We start from the raw sequence: 18,814 nt of genomic DNA on the forward strand, positions 1-18,814 counted from the left end.
TAGTGGTGTTACTGGAATGTTCTTTAAAGTGCCTTTTCTAAATTCTTTGCAATTGCTCATCAAAATAATCTCAAAAAAGCCCCAATCATTGGTGCAAGCAGCCTTACTTATATGGTGAAGCCAATGTAATTTACTATCATTTTATGTTTTTCTTTGGTTTTTGTTTCCTTGTTTTTAATATTTTTATTTATAAAGGAATTTAATCTATCAGTGACATTGAACCTGGGTGAAATTTGATTTAAAGTTCTGAAACCTGGTTTCACAAAGCTTGGTTTCTGAGGAGGTGTTTTATTAACCCTTTTATGTTTCTGGAAAGTAGCTTTTGGTGTGCTTAAAAAAACCAGGATCCTTTTATAGCAGTATAGTAGTAATCAAGTATAGCAGTATTATATGCAGTAAATCAGGTTTCTGTTGACAGATGGCCAGGCTTGACAACGAGATTGGTGGTTGGGGCCTTATCTTAGCAACATGGCCATTTTTCACTTAAGTTACAGCCTTCACATTATCTCTCTATAGACTGTGCCTAAACTCATTCTTTCCCTTGCTTGGTCATTGAGCAGAATATTGAAATCATGTGTAGCACAGTTTATTTTAAAATTAAAAATAAATCTGGAGCAAGAGTGGAGAACTGTTAATGCAATCTGCCGTGATTTGTGTATGACTTGCACAATTGCTTTTATGAACAGGAGGGGAAATCTGCATGCTGTCCATGCACACCTGCTTATTTGCACAAACAAGGTTGGTATTCTTGTGATTTTAAGTGGTCTTTTGAGGTTTCAAAGTCAACATCACTCTTCACTTCTTTTTTTTCTTTCCTTTTTTTTTTTTTTTTTTTCCCCCTAAAGTGTCAGTTTTGAGTTGAGTTATTCTTCAGCATGAAAATTTTTTTTCATTTTTCTCATAGGAGTCTTTTTCTGTAGAGCTCTAGTTCATGATTTTGGCACTTTGATCTACCTGTTGGTTGATGAGCTTAGCTAGCACTGAGAGAAATTCACACTGGTTGTTATAACGAGATGGAAGTGGTTCTTTACTGAACTGGGAGTTGGATCCCTGCCTGTACAAGCAAGGTCACTGCTGAAGATCACTGTGGAGCGCAGCTGTTTGCATGTACTTTGTTAATCAGGTCAACTTCATTGCCATTTCCTTCACTTTCAAGAGAGGGAAGAGAGTAGAGATTAGCAGGGGCTGAAAAGCACAGGTTACGTTATAAGGAAGTCCAGTATGGTGACTTGGAAGTTAGCGGGATGGCAGTGTTAATAGTACTCGTAAAGTGCTGCACCTCGGCTAATTAGCTCCTAAACAGCATTTCTGTGCTCTGCAGAAGCTTTATTGCTTCCTGTTCAAAACTAGCGGTGTTTTTGCATGTCACTCTAGTACACTGTATAGATACAGTTTATGCATTTTTGGATGGAATTAACATTTCCTTATGGGATTGTTATTATTTTAAAATAATCCATTTACTTGCATTTAACTGTATTCAGTTGAGTGATTAGGTTTTTTGGTGTGTTTTTTTTTTTAATTATTATTATTTACTTATTTTCTGACAAAACATAGTACAGTTTATTACAATAGCTTTACTGGATCAAACTGAACTTTTGTTTAGCTTCATATCCTGTCTCTGATGGCAGATAACAGTGGAAGCTTGTAGAAAAGTTCATGAACAGGTCAAACTCATGATCATACCTCCTCCAGAATATACTTCCAGCCTTCAGCCTATCTGTGGTTCAAGAACTTTGAATTTAAGAACCAAATTAGTGCCTTTCTATATTCCTGTTAGTTCTTTGGGATTTTTTGCAATGATTTAAGTTTCTAGTCTCTACAGTGTATAGGACATGAGATTCTGATGTTAATTCCATGGTAGGTCTATTCCTGTGGGTTTATCCAAGCATGGGGCCTGCAGCATTTAAGTTGTCATATTTTGCACTTAGGGAGTTTTGACAGTCCTGAAATGATACAATCTGTCTTCTTTCTCCTGCTAGCAAGGAAAGCATCTGCATCTTCTATTCTGCTTGCTTAACATGTGGATGAACTGTCGAGGAACAAGGTTTGATTAGAGAATCCCTTGGGACCAAGGACAGGATTTGATTTTGATCCTTGTTAGTTCTGGAGTCTTCTTTTGTCACTCTGTTGGAAATACGCCACCTTTGACCTGCCTCAAGTTTGCTTCAAAGGAAAAATATTTTGGGATTTTTGTTGTTTAAACTTTGTAACTCTCTGGAAGTTCTGTCTCTCTCTGTTGTCTGTGTTATTTATTACTGTAACTCATTAATTGATTTTAGTTGAGATGTTTATTCCTGTCTGGATACATTGTTTTGTCTAATGCTTTTGTTTGCTTCCCCAAGTTCTCTCCTGCTTTGCACAGTAGGAATGATCCAATTGCTGAGGCCTGCCTCTCACTTTCTGCTTCTGTCATTTTCCCCTTCTCTTCCCTTGGTACCTATGTCATCCTTTTTGAATTTGTTTGGGTTTTTTTTTGTTTGTTTGTTTTGATTTTGAACACTGTCCCCCAAAAGTCCTTTGTTTCCTATTTTTTTCCTCTCTCCCCCGCCCCTGTGCAAATTTGTTTTGCTCCTGCAGGGTGACATCATTACGCGATGACATGTGAGGTCCACTTCGCAGTGTGGCCCGTGGGCTTTGCAGTTTTGGTTTTGTATTACATCTCTGGTTTTTGTAACCTTTGATCAGAAACTGATAAAAAACCTCTTGACTCGGAACCATAAATCTCAAACTTATAAAAAGTGAATTATTTGGTTTCTTTATGGTTCTTTAAAACTTCATTACACTGTAATGGTGCTCTGTAGTTTAACAAAGAGGTTGGCTAGGACACCGGATTGATAGGAGTGATGGAAGTATAGCTAGCAAAGTAAAACTACTGAACTGCACCAAGCAGCAGTTCAAGATGACTAACAGTGTATGACTATTTTAAAAAGTTGAAGAAAACTAGAAAGCCAAATAATTGGCTTGCTGAATTGTGAATCCTGGTTTGGATAATGAATCTGTTCTTTATTTTAATATTAATGATTTATAGGATTTAGAACAGTTTAAGTTTCTGAAAGATCTTGCAAAGTTATTTTGTTTTTATGATCTTTAAAAAAAAATATTTTTATGATCTTGAAACTGTAATAAAAGTATAAGGGGAGGATGCTAGACCGATTGATTGGAGATTCACTAATGGTATGTACAGTTGGGCCAAATGCCAGATAAGGTAGGAAACAGATTTCTTGTGGAATATGAGAATTTTGTTGCCTTTCCGGTTATCAGATCACTGTTCTAAACTTGCAGACATGTGAGACTGTAAATAAGCTTCGTGCAGAAAAGTTTAGGAAAGCACAGGATTAGATTTGATTTAGTCAGTTGATACAGCTATGAGAGGAAAGCAAGTGCAATGCTAGTGGAAAGTACAGGAGTACATACAGCCTGTGTGAACTGCGTAGAACTGAGTTACAGGCCAATATAAGAAACCCACTCTCCCAAACTGCCACTTCCTATTTACAAGACAGATGTCCTTGATTGTACACGATCTCAAACCTTGAAAAACTATGTAGCATCAAGAAAATCCAAAGAAGCTCTTTAAAAAAAGAAAACATTTCAAAGGACTGATAGTTTCAAAGGATTTTGTTTAAAATATACCAGAATACAGACCATGACTTCAAATAATATCAGAGACATACTGGATGAATAAAATTTGGAACTAGTATAAGTTTATTGACTAAATAAGTAAGAATATAATATGCCAAGGGTTATATTTGAAAACTTTAAGAAACTCTGATAAGCAACCAACCAGTTAAGGGTAAAACTTGCTGTGTAAGTCGTGGATGTTGAGTTGTGAGACAATGAAAGTCGTCTTGTGGAAATTGCAGCGTGAAAAAGAGTTCAGTGCCAGAGTCTGTAGCCATGCATGAGAACCAATGCTCAAATAGGCTAAGTTTCTCTGGCCTGGAAAAAGACACAATTCAGCAGAATATGATAGAATTCTGCGAAACCATCACTGGCACAAAGGTGAATCCTCTTCCAGTTCAATAATTAGGGGTCTTTTCGGTCTGGTGGAGGAACCAGACTGAGGAGAAGCAAACAGAGGTGGGTCACACAGCAGGCTGTAGACTCATGCAGGGTTTCTGAAACAGCTGTTGTGGATGTCAGAGGAGTATGTAGGCTTAAGCAGGTGCTGGGAAAGTTCTTGAAAGAGAACTATTAGAAATCAGTAATTAGTCAAACAAGTCCAGTAAATTTTATGAGCTGAAAGTAGCTGGAGGAGCAGAGAATATTTTGGGGGGGCACAGAGGAGTGATGTGCATTCTTGCCCTGTTTTTATCTTTCCTTATGACTACTGTTAAAAAGATAGTGTTGGGGTAAGGAGACCTTTGTTCTGAACTGCTAAGCCATAGATAAGTTTTATTCAAAGGATTAAGGCCTATTTTTCTTTTTTTCCCTTCTTTTCTAATTTTTCTTTTTTTCTTTTTTTAATCTTGTCCTTCTTTTTCTTTTGTCCTTTTTTCTTTTGTCCTTCTTTTTTCTTGTGTCCTTTTTTTTTTTGTCCTTCTTTTTTTTGTCTTTTTTTTTTTTTGTCCTTTTCCTTTTCACCTCCTCCCCCTCCAAGTGGATGTGTACTTAATTTGTTTCTGTATTCCTAGGCAGATTTTTTTTTTTTTGTACTCTGTGGTTACTTAAACCAGTCTGGTCCTATTCTGTGAAAGCTTTTGTTCTGGCTGTATAAATGAAAACTAACTTAATCTGCTACTACCAGCCCTATGCCCATTTCTCTTTGGTCTTTTCACCTTGTCATCTCCTAATTGGGGGTAACAGATATTTTTAGACTTTGTAAAATTGGAATTTACAAATGAAGCCTTTTAAATTCTGCTAGTTTCTAAGGTCTCTAAGAAATAAAGTATGAATTAAAACTTCTGTTTTGGCAAGTGACTAGAATTTCATTCTAGCAGAGATATAAAAATTGTTTAGCAAAATGTATTAGTTAAAGGTTGGCTAGCTTTTATAATTAAAGAAAAACTAAATTAATATTTATTAAACTGAGACAGCTTTTTTTTTTCCTTAAACTTGCAACAACTTGTGTTTGGTAGGTAGTATAAATCACCAAAATGCTCCTGATATAGGTGCATCATTCTTTGGCACTGCTTTTGTGGAATAACTGCTTTGAGAATACTTCGTGGCTTTTAAGAATTTAAGGTGACTGTCTATAAACTATTTAATTCCTGATTCATTAATACTTAATGAAATGTCATATGCATTTGTTTCTTTCTTTTCCTCTTCCTTCTTTCCTCCATAGTTTTCATCAGTTAAAAGCACTTTTAACTATCTCACTGCTCACCACTATCACTAATGATTGAAAGTTGGATGCCTTTGGAAATATCTCCAAACAGGAATGATACTGCTTTCTTGTCTGAAATGCTTTGTAAACCCCTAAGTGTTCTAACCGTTACTTCCTAGACAGCTCTTAATCAAAAGTCTGACTTTCTTTATACAGTTTATTGTAGAGTAACTCAGGGAAATGCTTTTTTATAATGAACTTTCTTCTTGCTTCTCCAAGACTTGTCAGTACAAACAAAACACCATCTCTTTTAAACTGTTAGGATAAACATGAAAGTGTGCAACTATATCTGACACATTTCTGTCTGGTTTCTTCTGAGATGTTTATCAATTTCACGAGGACAAAGAAGGATTAGTTCCAGCAGAGTGATTACCAGCAACATTTTAATAATTCAGTTCTGTAGATCACAAAGCACTTAGAGCTCTCAAAGGACTTCTGCAAATACTGTCATTCCAGTCTTCAGACTGGGAAATCATAGTGCACAGAGTGAAAGTGAGCGCTGCCCAAACAAGTGCAGTCACAGCTGAGGTGCCAGCCTCCGGGTTTTCAGTCCCACCATAACTATTGGAGATTTCATGACAGAAAGCTCTTTCTTTTTTCTTAGAAATTACAATGCTGGCTTCGACTGTTAGTTCAGGTTTGTGGCATTGTTTCAGTAGGGTATGTTCTGCAGGCTAGCCACAATGTGCTTTTTTTCTATCCATAGTTCATTTATGAGCACAGGAAGTTTATTGAGGGCTGAGGGAATGATGGTGGTCAGAAAGCAAGTAAATATTGGTGATACATGATGTACTCTCCACCATCTGTTGTGTTGTGGCCTGTCCGTCTGTCCTCCCCTCACCCTGCCCCCCACCCCCCCCTTTTTTTTTTTTTTTTTTCTTCTTTTTTACCTAAAAATTTTTAAATTGTCATATGGAGATATATAAAATAGCTTACGTAGCTTGGTGGATTTAATTTCTGTTAGCCTTATTTGGAGATACCTAATTTGTTTGGGGGTCTGCTACACCAAAAAAAGGCAAATATAATAAATTAATATCAAATAATTTTTACAGTTAAGACCAGCAAAGATTATTGTTAATTGAGTAAAATCTGTCAACCTTGTCTAAGTCAGTGACCCAGACTACACTTCTCCATTGCAAGCAGAGACGGCTCTGCATTAACAGAACACCTAGAACTCCATTCCACCAGGGGTGTAGAAGAAATTACTTTGGACACCTTGGTTTTTGCAGGCTAAGGAACTGTGGCATCTGAGCAGTCACTTATGATGCTGTATCCTTAGTCCCGTGCTGAAGTAAAAATGAATTTGCAGAATTTTGAAGCTGAAGTGTTTGTATGTCTAAAAGGGAAATTTTAGCCATAACGTTGCTCTTCAGAAAAATAACACACGTCTCTAGGTTTACTTCATCCCTTTTCCTTTGTTTAAGTTTTTCAACACTGTAATTTCCACTGCTTTGCTTTCTGTTACATTACAGTCATTTGTTCTACTGTGTTCTGGGTTTCCTTTGCTAAATGTGTGATCTGAACTTAAAACTAGGGTAGAAAAGTCATATTTGAAGCACTGGAGCATTGTAAGGAACTATATGACTCTACATACAAGACATTCAATTCTCTTTCCATTGAATAACATAGCGTCAATGAAGCTGATGAGCATTTTCACTTTTTTTCACTATTCCCTGCAAGGCAATCTTTAGGGCAAGGTGACGAAAATTTAGTAGATGTTTGGCATTTCCAAAGGCTGTGAAAGATAATGGAGGTTAATGTGCTGTGTGAATCTATGTTATGAATTATCTTTAATTACCTAAAAGTCTTGGGTGGAAAACTGACTGGTTGTAAAGTCATGGAGACTTACTTTGAGATAAATACGTAATATTTTTAGACAGTGCTTAATTTCTGATGAAATATATGTGACTTTAACCTCAGTGCTCTTCCAGGAAACATTGCACTCATCAGCAAGATGGTATGCAAATTTTATATTAACCTTGATTACCAAGATTATGAAAGCCTGTAGCATTTCCCTCCCTGTCATACACCAGGCACTGTCAGGCAGTGAAGTGGAAAACACACTATTGCTAATCAGCTACTTCAGAGTGCCTGATTCAATTTTTCAGAAATGCAAGATTGACTTAAATCATGGTGTGTAAATAAAGCAGTTCTGGATGGTTCCCTTTTTTTTTTTTTTTTAAAGATTTTTGTCTATAGTTGGAAAGCATGATTACTTGTTATATAAGAAGCTCGGATTTTGTAATATTTTTATCAGCTTCTGCAAGATCCTGTCCCTTTCTAGGAAAAATTGTCAATATCACACTATCAAGGAGCTGACAATGATATACTCTTCTACTCAGCTCTTCTTAAAATACGCTTTTATGCACATGAAAAGTGAATTGTATGAAAGAGGGTTATGGCAGAAATCAGTGATACATGCTTGAAGCAGTTAAAAGAAAGTGGAAATTGGTAATACTTCACTTAATTATACAGGTTCTGAAAAGATTAAGTAATGAATTGTGCTCTGCTAGGGATTTCCGGACTACCTCTAAGTGAAAGTAAATAAAAGAAAAAGTATAATAGTGCAGTATTTAATCATTTTCAGACAGTTCACTAAAATGTTTGCAATTCAAAAATTGGAAACTAATCAGCCTCCAAATTTATGGACCTTGAAGTGTCAGGGACATCAACTTAAAAGTCTGAACTCATCAATTCGTCACTGATGAGATGTATTGTTAGGTAATTTTTACTGTGAAGCATTGTATGCTGCTAGATGTCTGGATTTTCCCTGACACCCCCACCCCCTCTACCTTATTGATAATGCCTATAATGGAAAAAAAATAATATTGAGAATTATGCAGCCACTTAACTTTCTTTTTGTCCTTTCCTGCCTTTTATTATTTAGGGCAAGATGAAGTGCTCTAGAAGAATTTTTTTTTGGAGTCTGTGCACACCATGCGACAATGTGGTGGTTGTTTTGATGATTTTTTAAAATACTTTCTCTTTTTCTAATGCTAAATGGTGAAGAAGCCTGAGGCTTGGAGTAAAGTCAAAAGATTTTCTCCATCCAGAGTAGTATGTAGTAGCAGTCCCATGTCGGCTGGTGATATTACCTCCTCCTAGGGAAATAAATGCCCCATATCTTTATAATTCCCTCTACCCTGCATTGTACTACATTAGTTTAGACTTTGAGGTGACATTGGAAAAACAACTGAAATGGTCTCTCTGAAGGCAAAAATATTCAAAATGCAAAGATAGGGGAAGAAGTGTATCAATTACTTTGTATTGGGATTACATTCTGATCAATTATGAAAGGTCCCTGTATTTAAAGAAATAAACAAGCAAACGAACAAACTAGTAGTGTTGAATTTTCCCCTTTGCCCAAAAGATATTACAAAGCATTTTAAAGACACCTCCACCCTCCTTGTCCCCTCCTGCCAGAGTGATGTAAATTATAGCCCTATTCTGGATATTCTGAAACACCACCTGAAGTAGAATAATTTTCTGGCTCTGAGGTGGTGATGGGAATTTGCAATTGCCCTGTGGGCTGTAGGGCGATGGCACAGTGAGGCAGATAGTGCTCTGGGCTCAGAGCCAGGAACTGTTTCATTGTAGTCTTTGCAGACGTATTATTTTCTTCTTTGAGAGCTCTCTCTCTTATTCTTAGTTGTGGAGCTCTTCACTATTTTCTTTAAATGTCTTTATGTGCAATTCCCAGAAGGTTTAAAGCATCGGTCTAAGACTTGCTGGAGTGGATTACTTCAGCAAAGTACTTGGCTACCTGGAAGAAAATGTGCAATATTGTGAGCTAAGCTAGGTTTTTTCCTGGTGTTTCATTTTTGGTGGGATTTTTTTGTTTGTGTCTTTTCTGGCCTCGGGGTCTTCTGGAGACTTTTGTGTGTGGTCTGTGAGACCTTTTTGTGTACCATTAATTTGCTGGAATAGGTTCTGTAGCTGGAAACCCTTTTGGTTTTAGGGTTTGCAGTTGATTGCTGGGGTTTTGTTGATGCACACACCGAGATTGCCGCCTCTCTGCCTGCATCTCAACAAGAGACAGCAAACGGAAACTCAACCTGTAGCTTGTCTTCGATATTGAGCCAGGATGGGGTATTAGTGCTTGACAAGTGCAAGGCAGAGCAGAGAAGCGTTTTCCACACTGATGGAGGGGACAGATTGTGTTGGCATCCCTGCAAATGCAGAGCAGAGGAATTCAAGGGGTCATGGTGGTGTCAGTTCACTGTCCTGCTGCAGTGTGACAGTCCTTGTCTTTACCAGGGGTAGTGGTGTGTACCTGTTTGGTGCCTATATGAATTGTTACTGTTAAAAAGTTTGTAACACTGACTGTGTTTTGTTGGTTTTATCCCCTTGCCCACTCCCCAAGCCCCCATTGTCTTGAGCGATCATCTTTTTGGCTTGGATAACACAATTGACAATTATGGCAAAATTGTAGTCTTTGCTGTGCTTGCCAGGAAATGAGTTTATCTCACAGATTGTGCATTTGTCATTAGGTGTTATCTGCTGGAAGAAAATAACTTGTCAACTTTTTTTTAAATATCAATTTTTTAGAATTTTATTTTATTATTGTGCTGCATGCAGTGACTGACATTTCAGTGCTGCAGGTTTTTAGTTGTTCAAATATAGGAGACATACATCTGTCAAGTGGGGATAGTAGAGGTTTACTGCTATTTATGGAATAATTATGCTGCTAAATGAAATGATTTACAAGCAAGGAAAGCATATTCGTTCAATTTGAATTATTTTATGATAAACCTTTAAAAAAAAAAATCCTATCATGTCAGCCTTCCCAGTGCACTTTTGAAGTTCTGGAAAAGGAATCAAATAGAAGGGATTTTATGGTGGCACTCAAGTGATGGTGTTCTTGAGTTGTAAGACAGAACAAGTAAAGAAGCAATAGAAGAGAAAGAGAAAGGATTGAGCAAGAAGATTGTATCTTCCAGCTGCCAAACTTCAGCAGCAAAATGCTTGGTATCTAGTGTGTGTTCCAACTGATTGCTGCCCTTTGGGATTGTGTCATGCTCATGTCCTGTAACTTGGGTAGTTTTGATCATTAGTTGACTTGCTTGGACCTGAATAATTTCAAAATTTGTAGTTGACTGGTTAACTTCAGAATTGGAATTCATCTGAGAATGCAAAAAAAAACCCCAAACCCGCACAGAAAAAAAAAAAAAAAACAAAAAAACAAAAAAACCACACAACAAAACCCCAAAACCAACAACAAACAAAAAAACCCCTCACAAAGTCCAATAACTTTGTGGACTTTGAGGCAGGAACAGACAGACATATTTTCTTTTTTTTTTTTCTTTCTTTCTTTTTATGAATTTAAAGGCAGACACACATGCTCACGTGCTCTCCATCTCATGTGTGAGTGAACCCGTTTCTCACTTCCATCTTCCTTAGCATGCTTAAGTGATTAGTGTAAACTTTCTAGCCTTCACAAAATGAATGAAGAAACAATTGCAACCTGTGTAATTCTGTCTTTTCCCCTCCTTTTTTATTTTGAATTGTGTTGCCTTTTGTATCAAATATAAGTACACCCTTTTGTGAGTCTTGTTTGCTGATTGGTTCACTCTCTTTTGGAAGTTTTGTAGTTTTAAAAAAATATAAATCAATTTCAGCTAGTGATGTGCTTGAATTGCCACGTTGAACTTTGGTGAATTGAACTTTGGCGCTTCTCTAATTCTGGTTCATTACAGTGCTGCATGTCTGGAGAGGAAGCCAAGGGGCAGAGAGGTCCTCCCTTAATCCCAAACTTGTCCTCCCTGCCCTTCTGAAGGCATCAGCACCATGGTCCTTGCTTCCTTCTCGTGCTGCACCCATGCTATCAGGCAGGAGGACAGTGACACTGATTCTCCCCCTGTCACCACCCCTGTTCCTGGCTTCCCAGCTGCTGCCCTGGGAAAGGGTCTGGGGAAGGTCGGTGTCAGTCTTCTCTCTGCTCTGGCACAAGTCCCTTCCCTGCTGTGTAACCACAGGCTTCCAGTGTGATATTTGGCCTTCTCCTTTGGCAGAGTGAATATGTGCTGCCCCTCATGCTACGCTTGTACTTGCGAAGAGTGCACAAACCCAAAGAACATCGTGTTTCTTTAAAAATAAGTAAACCAATAATTAATAATAAAAACTAATAATACCACCAACAAAACAAAGCGACTTCCCTTTTTCCATAACGGTAAGCCAAGGGGACGATGAGTTCCTGTTATCACGTTTCCAGTGGTTTTTAATGTAAATCTTGAAAATGGAGTAACAATCTATTGATTGGTTTTCTACTGCTCTTCATGAGAGAAGAGTGAGCCTACCTGCCATGTTGAACAGATTTCTCTCCTATATGAACTGAATTATTAAAATATTTTGTAATGTACTGAAAACTGCGATAGGTTATCAATGCAGTGATGTGTTTTTATGATACAGGTTAAAATATCAAGCAGCTTGGAATGCATTGCAGTCAGATTTGCAGGTCACAAAATAGTATTTTCTGTCATAGATCTTGACAGGGGACCAGTTGAGGGTTTTTTTTGTGCAATTTAACATAGAAATCATGGAACAAAGCTGGTATTTGGTTGGCATGTTTCTATTTTAGCCAAAAAAGGCAAACACTGAATGTGATGATGGGTGTAAATGGGATGGGGTTTGTGTGTATATCAGCATGTTTGCATACGCCTATGGATTGGATTTTTTTTTTTTTTTTTTTTTTAATAAGGATAAAAATGAACCCTAAAGTAAAGGATCATCTTTAGTCCTGGACATAATTACAAGATCTTAACATGAGATATATATTTGAACAATGAAAGGGAATACAGTGTAAGAGCAGCTGTCTGGTTTTCCATAAAGAGCTGGACCATCAGATGTACTTATCTCAATAGCATTGAATTCAGTCTGAATTACATTGCTCAAGTGTTGATTTATTACTGTTTTGTCCAAAGTATAACATATAGTCCAACCAATATTTTTCAGAAAGCTATGTGAGTAGTTTCAGTTTTATGTTTCTCTTGATTCGGAAATCCTGGTGAAATATAACATGTCATGCATCTTAATATATTATTTGTTTACATATGTTAGATAAATACTGCATAGTGCGCTGAAACAGAAAAATGTGTTAAGTGGGTATTTTGTCACAACAAAACACTTAAACTAGAGACATACGCTTTCTTTGGCTGCAGCTTTACAGAACCATCAGTTAGGCTCAATATATCTGATAGAAGAACTGCCCCCCAAACTGGTTTTAATTGGTTTTGGGGTTGGTTTTTTTTTTTCTTTTTCAAAATTGTAACAGTAGAGCTTTAGTTTTCCAGAAATTTACTACTATTTTTTTCTTTTTTTCCTGTTTTTATTTCTTCTATTTTCAAGGGTACTATATGTAGTACGATAGTAATGAAAAATGTGCATGCTTCATGACCTTGTGGTCCGATCTGTAACGGCGAAGTCTTTTGGAATACAGGTGTCTTCATGTTTCTGCTTCTAAAGTTAGAAAACATTTTATTTTGAGCATATGTATGTCTTGCTCACTGTCAAAAAGCAGTGGCAGGATCAGTAGTACAGGCAATAAGCTTAGTTTCTTCTTCTGTGAATGTGAAAACATCCGTGTAATCCAGGTACAGATATTCTTAATAGCCACACAGAGGGTTATAATTTTACTCAAAAGTAAAGTCATAATAAAGGTAAGTAATTTTCTTCCCCAGTTTAATTAGATTGTTAATTAAATTGGCAAAACTAGCTTGTCCATTTTAAAATCTATTATAATTTTGCTACAATAAGTGAACTGCAGTGTTAAAACCGGTTCTGCAAGTGCTATGTATGGCTGAGACTGCAGAGCAGTTTCCCTGCTACAGAACAGCTCTGATGCAAACTCTGCTGTAACCACCTTGGTAGCTTCACTTAACCGGCAATATTTGGCTAAGGCATTCCAAATCTTTGTACTTTCACAACAATCTTTTCTGATAAGTTTGAGGAAAAAGTACTTTGGGTTGGGCCAGGATGGGAACAATGTGAAGCACGTGAAAATTAAGTTAATTGTGTCATTTTGCTGATGCTGCCTCTTCCCCTTGGTGCTCTTTGGCTTCCTTGAGAAGGTTCTTGCTATATCAGTGGAAAAAAAGAAAGGGGAGAGGTGGAAGAGAATAACAATAATGAAAAACTAAAAAATTGCAACACCCCCTGCCCCCCCCCCCCCCCCAAACAAAGCATGACTGAACCACATAGAAAAAGTAGTCTTTGTGTGCAAGGCTGGTGAGTTGCCTCGGGTCACTGAAGCTTGGGATGCTTCCCGAGGCGGGTGGCGTGGGGGGGAGGGAAGTGAGGGAGCAGTTTGGCGGCCAGGAGGCTCAGGGACCTTTTAGTCCATATGTCAGCATGGCACTGCCTTTGGTGCTGTAACCTGCGCTTCCTTAACCAGGGCTGCAGCAAAATGAGTGCAGCCAGCCCTATTGATTTTTGGGGAAGCAAAAGGCTGTATTTCCATTTAAGATCTGGGAGGTTGTTCTCTCAGGGGTGTTTGGGAGAAAAGTTTGCGCCAGCACTGTTTGGAGGCTTGACTTTACTTTAGGCAGGTCTCCAGCCTTCATGTTTGGGAAAGGAATTTTCTGAACCCGTAACAAATGCAATATGCTGTAGGGCCCTTTTCTCAGAAATCTGCAGACGGACACAGAAGGGATATATCATGGGGAAGGCTCCAAATGTGTGCATTAGTGGAGCACAAGGTGCTGGAGCAGTCAGCACCAGAAGATGAAGGCAGGGAGGATGATGGAAAGTTGTCACTTCACCTGCAACTTCCTACAGCTGGGACATCAGTAATAGGCAACAAATCTTTCTGGAGGCATTATTTAATGGCCAGTTAAATTGTCTCTGGGACACTGATGGTGACAAGAAGTGAATGCATGAGTACTTCTAGGGAGAACTTATTTTGGGCAAAAATTGCTAATGATTAGATACTTGCTTTCAGAAAATTTATGTCAAAATGAAAGTAGAATTTGACTGGAAAAGGGGAAACAACTTCTATTTTTAAAAAGGGAAATAAAGAGGGCCTGGGAAACTACAGTACAGTCAGTATCACCTCTGTGCCCAGTAAGTTTATGGAGCGGATTATGTTTTCCTCCTGGAAAACATGCTAAGGCATATGATAAATTATGAAGGTATTGGCGACAGCCAATGTCTTCACTGAGGGCAAATTGTGCCTGATGAATTTGGTGGCCTTCTACAGCGGGGTATTACATCATTGCTGGGTAAGGGAAGAGCAACTGATGTCATCTACCTGGATTTGTGCAAAGTTTCTGATGCTGTCCCACACGACATCCTTGTCTCTAGATTGGAGAGGCGTGGATTTGATGGATGGACCACTTGGTGGGTGAGGCACTGGCTGGATGGTCACACTCAAAGAGTTGTGTTCAACAGCTCAAAGTCCAAGTGGAGAGCATTGATGAGTGGCATTCCTCAGGGATTGGGTTGGACCGGCACTGCTCAGCATATTTGGCGACATGGTGTTATGACCCAGACTGGGAGCCCAGGGAGTCATAAAGGTTCTGTGATCCAACTGGCTTATATTAAGGTAAAACAACACCAAATGACTTTTGGTGGTTTACTTGTGGTAAAAACAACTTAAACTTGGAAAAGGATGGTAAGCAATGGGGGCTCTTATTGATAAATCTAGAAGAAAGAAAAGAAAGGAAAGAAAAGTAAAAGAGAAGAGTCTGGTCACCACCCCTCATTCCAGCATTGTCTCAGTTCCAGAAATCCTGGATGGTGGGTGCACAAAAAGAAAAGGAGAAGAGTCCAGAAATCTTGGGTGGTGGGTGCACACACAGCAAAGTTTTCTGTCCACTTTTAAGTTCATCTTATCAGCTGATTAGCGTACTAGACAAAGAGAGGCAGGTATTCTGGAAACTCATTTCCATGAGAGACAAAGTGGTCTTGTGCCCTCCTACTACATTTACTGCTTCCTCAGTTTTTTTCTTCCTGGGTAATTGTCCAGCCTTTAGCTTATCAGTCTTTTTGTCTGAGGCTTATCTAAAGGTTTTAGCACTACATAAACAAGGAAATGGACGCCTGCATCTTTTGATACTCCTCCCTTCCCTGGCAGGCATTCCTTAGACTAATCACAGAGGCCACAACTTGTCCTTGATGCTTCTGTGTCAAGGAATCTTTGAGGCATTGATCCTTTCAGTTCCTTACACATGGACAGTGGGATTGAGTGCACCCTCAGCAAGTTTGCTGATGACATCAGGCTGTGTGGTACGATTGACACGCTGGAGGGAAGGGATGCCATACCCCCGGACCTGGCTTGAGGGGTGGGCCTGTCCAAACCTCATGAAATTCAACAAAGCCCAAGTTCAAGGTCCTGCACATGGGTCGAGGCAATCCCAAGCACAAATACAGGCTGGAGGACGAGTGGATTGAGAGCAGCCTGGCAGAGAACTTGAGGGTATTAGTGGATGGAAAACGATGAACCAGAAGTGTGTGCTCGCAACCCAGAAAGCCAATCATGTCCTGGGCTGCATCCAGAGAAGTGTGGCCAGCAGGTCAAGGAAGGGGATTTTCCCTCTCTACTCCACTCTTGTGAGACCTCACCTGGAGTCCTGTGTCCAGCTCTGGGGACCCCAACGTCAGAAGGACACAGACCTGCTCGAGTGGGTCCAGAGGAGACCAGTAAGATGATCAGGTGTCTGGAGCACCTCCCTTATGAGGCCAGGCTGAGGGTGTTGGGGTTGATCACCTTCTAGAAGAGAAGGCTCTGGGGAGACCTTACAGTACTTAAAGGGGGCTACAGGAAAGATGAAGAGGGGCTCTATCAGGGAGTGTAGTGATAGGATGAGGTTTTAAACTGAAAAAGGGTAGATTTATATTAGATATTAGGAAGAAATTCCTTACCGTGATGGTGGTGAGGCACTGGAACAGGTTGTCCACATTGTCAATGCCTCTTCCCTGGACCAGGTTCAAGGTCAGGTTGGACGGGGCTCTGAGCAACTTGGTCTAGTGGAAGATGTCCCTGCCCATGGCAGGAGGGTTGGATGATCTTCAAGGTTGTTTCCAACCCAAACCATTCTGTGATACTTTGATCTGCTTCCTTAAATGTAGACAGACAGCAAGTTTAGTGTGTTTATTTGCCAAAAAACGAATTTGTGTTTAATATTTTGTACATCATAACCAAAAAAGATCAAGTAGAGTTTCATAAAAATGGAAAGACAGGTCAATTTCAAACTGTATAAATCTGGATGTTTAATAATTTGAGTATTATTTGGTAGAGTTGATTTATTCCCGAGTGAGAATAGGTCCAGATACTTCATGCCTCTCAAGATCACATAAGGGATGTGTGCAACTTCAGATGGAACTCATCTGCATATAGGCCCCTAAGTTGAAGAGTTGAAGTTACTTTTGTTTTTTTTTTTTCTTCCTAGCACTTCTCTGAAAGTGCTAGATGAAGCTAAAGCTGAACATCAAATAAAGTTATAAAGCATAAAAGCTGGCCTTCTGATTTTCCATTGTTATCACTCGTAGAGTTTACAATCAGATTAGTTTATTAAAGAAAATGACACAGTTTGTGTTTAAGTTAAAAAGTGGCTTCATTTGACTGCTTCACTTTTATTAGTTCAATTACTGTAATTTTAAATACAGTAAATTTTCGTGGTGTACAAAGGAGCCTTATAGCAGATCTTAATTGCTTTTCTAAATTCTTTAGTTTCATATAAATATTGTGATTCAAGTTGATAAGTAATTTTCACCTATGTTATTTAATGTTGAGATTTTTACAGATGTTTCCACCTTTAGTTCCACAGTGATGATATTTAAGATATAATTAAAGTTTACAGTTTAGAGCTGTAGGAGCTGTTTTATCTCTGCTCCAATATAGTTACAAAATGAAGTTGGCTGTGTACAGAAGGGGAATAAAATTCAGTTGCAAAACTGATACCGATTGCCTTCAGAAATATAGTAAGTATTCAGGAAAAAGTTTTGTAGAATTTTTATTGTACAGTATTTTGAAATAAATCAGGAAGACAGGGTGCAGAATGAGTCTGTAGTCTAGATGCTGTTCTGGTGTAAAATTTTTCAGGAAAGGATTAATACTCTTTTGACATTCTCCAGGGAGAATTTTCATACACCCTATTTAAAATGAAGCTAGAATCTATCTACAGGTTTTATTAGTAAATCCAGATGTGATTATTAGTCGGCTGTAATATGTCTTCACTTGTTTCTTTTGCTAGATAATGTGCTTAAGCTTTGATTTTCTTAGTATTAGGAAGACGTATCAAGTGGCTGCCACTGAATGCAAATTCCCACATAGCAGTGGGAATAGTGTTTCCTATTTACTTATTCTCCTTGCCATGATAGGCAGCAGTAATGAAAGGCAACTTTAAAGACGGTGTCATAGTTTAGTCTTCATGTTTTCTTTCCAAATCCAGTGAAAACAAAAAGTAGCACCCTTCCCTCCATCACCTGATCATGAGTTGCTGTGTTATCGCTTCTCTTTGGTAGCTTTGTAGGCAGAATGAGACACCTCTTCTGCCAAATTACAGAATACTTGAACTTCTGGCAACTTTCTACCTTGTCTTCCTCGTCATTATCCACCTAATTTGGAAATTTATCACCCATATTACAGCATTCAGTGTTTTAATTTTACAAATTAATATTTTTTCTCAAAGAGTAATTTGTTCCTTCAGACTTGCTTCCTTTCCTGTAAATGAGTTGTTGGTATTGGTTGTAAGCTGCCCTTTCTAAGGATGATTGTTATTGAGCCAATATGCTATAGCTGCAGACCAAGGGAAACACTGGACCTGAAAACAAGTAACAACAACTCAGTTTGAACATGAATTGGTCTGTCTCTTCTGGTTAGCTGCAGCATCCCAGGACATGCATTTCCTGAAGTGAAATGTAAACAGTTTCTAAGAACTGATCCTTGATAGTTTATTTAGATATTTTGTGCACCATTAATCTTTGTCATGTTTTGCAGGCTTGTATCCATCACTGAAATCAGCCCATTGACTGTTTGCTAGCACAGATTCAGTATCTACATGCATCACTGCAGCAGCTCTAGGTTGTGGTTGTTGGTGTTACACAGAAAAGAGGATGAGGTCTGTTAAGTGAGCAGTGTACTATAAAGTTGAAGATGATTTGCGTGGGGTGTGTTAGTAGTGGTCTACTGGCACCTTCCTTGTGAAATCAAACCTGACACCTTAGGTGTATATAAGCCCAAGTCAGCAATAAAACACAGCCAGAATACAGTACAGTGTGGCTGCTAATAGACAACTACAGTCATACAGTGGAACTGCAAGTTCCAGGACTCCCCAAAGTCCGCTGTGCTGTGTTCAGCCTCTCGTGTTCAAATTTGTAATGCAGTCAGCAGTTGCACTTTGCTTAGCATCACATTGGAGATGTAGACATGGTCCATGCTATGCCCCTCTTAGCCTGTCAAAGGACTCAAATACAGATGCAGTGAGCTCAAGGCACAGCTGGAGAATAAAGGGATTATGCATAATACTAAGGCAACCTGCATGCTGAAGATTTTTG

At 38.6% G+C, this 18,814-nt stretch overlaps 1 protein-coding gene across 14 annotated transcripts in view; it reads left to right on the forward strand.

The window, feature by feature from the left end:
• Nucleotides 1-18,814, forward strand: part of PTPRK (protein tyrosine phosphatase receptor type K) — a 421,849-nt gene that overhangs the window by 144,884 nt on the left and 258,151 nt on the right. The gene's annotated exons all lie outside the window — the stretch shown is intronic.

This window comes from Tyto alba, unplaced genomic scaffold, assembly GCF_018691265.1.
Source record: "Tyto alba isolate M040663 unplaced genomic scaffold, T.alba_DEE_v4.0 Super-Scaffold_22, whole genome shotgun sequence".
Lineage (NCBI taxonomy): Eukaryota > Metazoa > Chordata > Aves > Strigiformes > Tytonidae > Tyto > Tyto alba.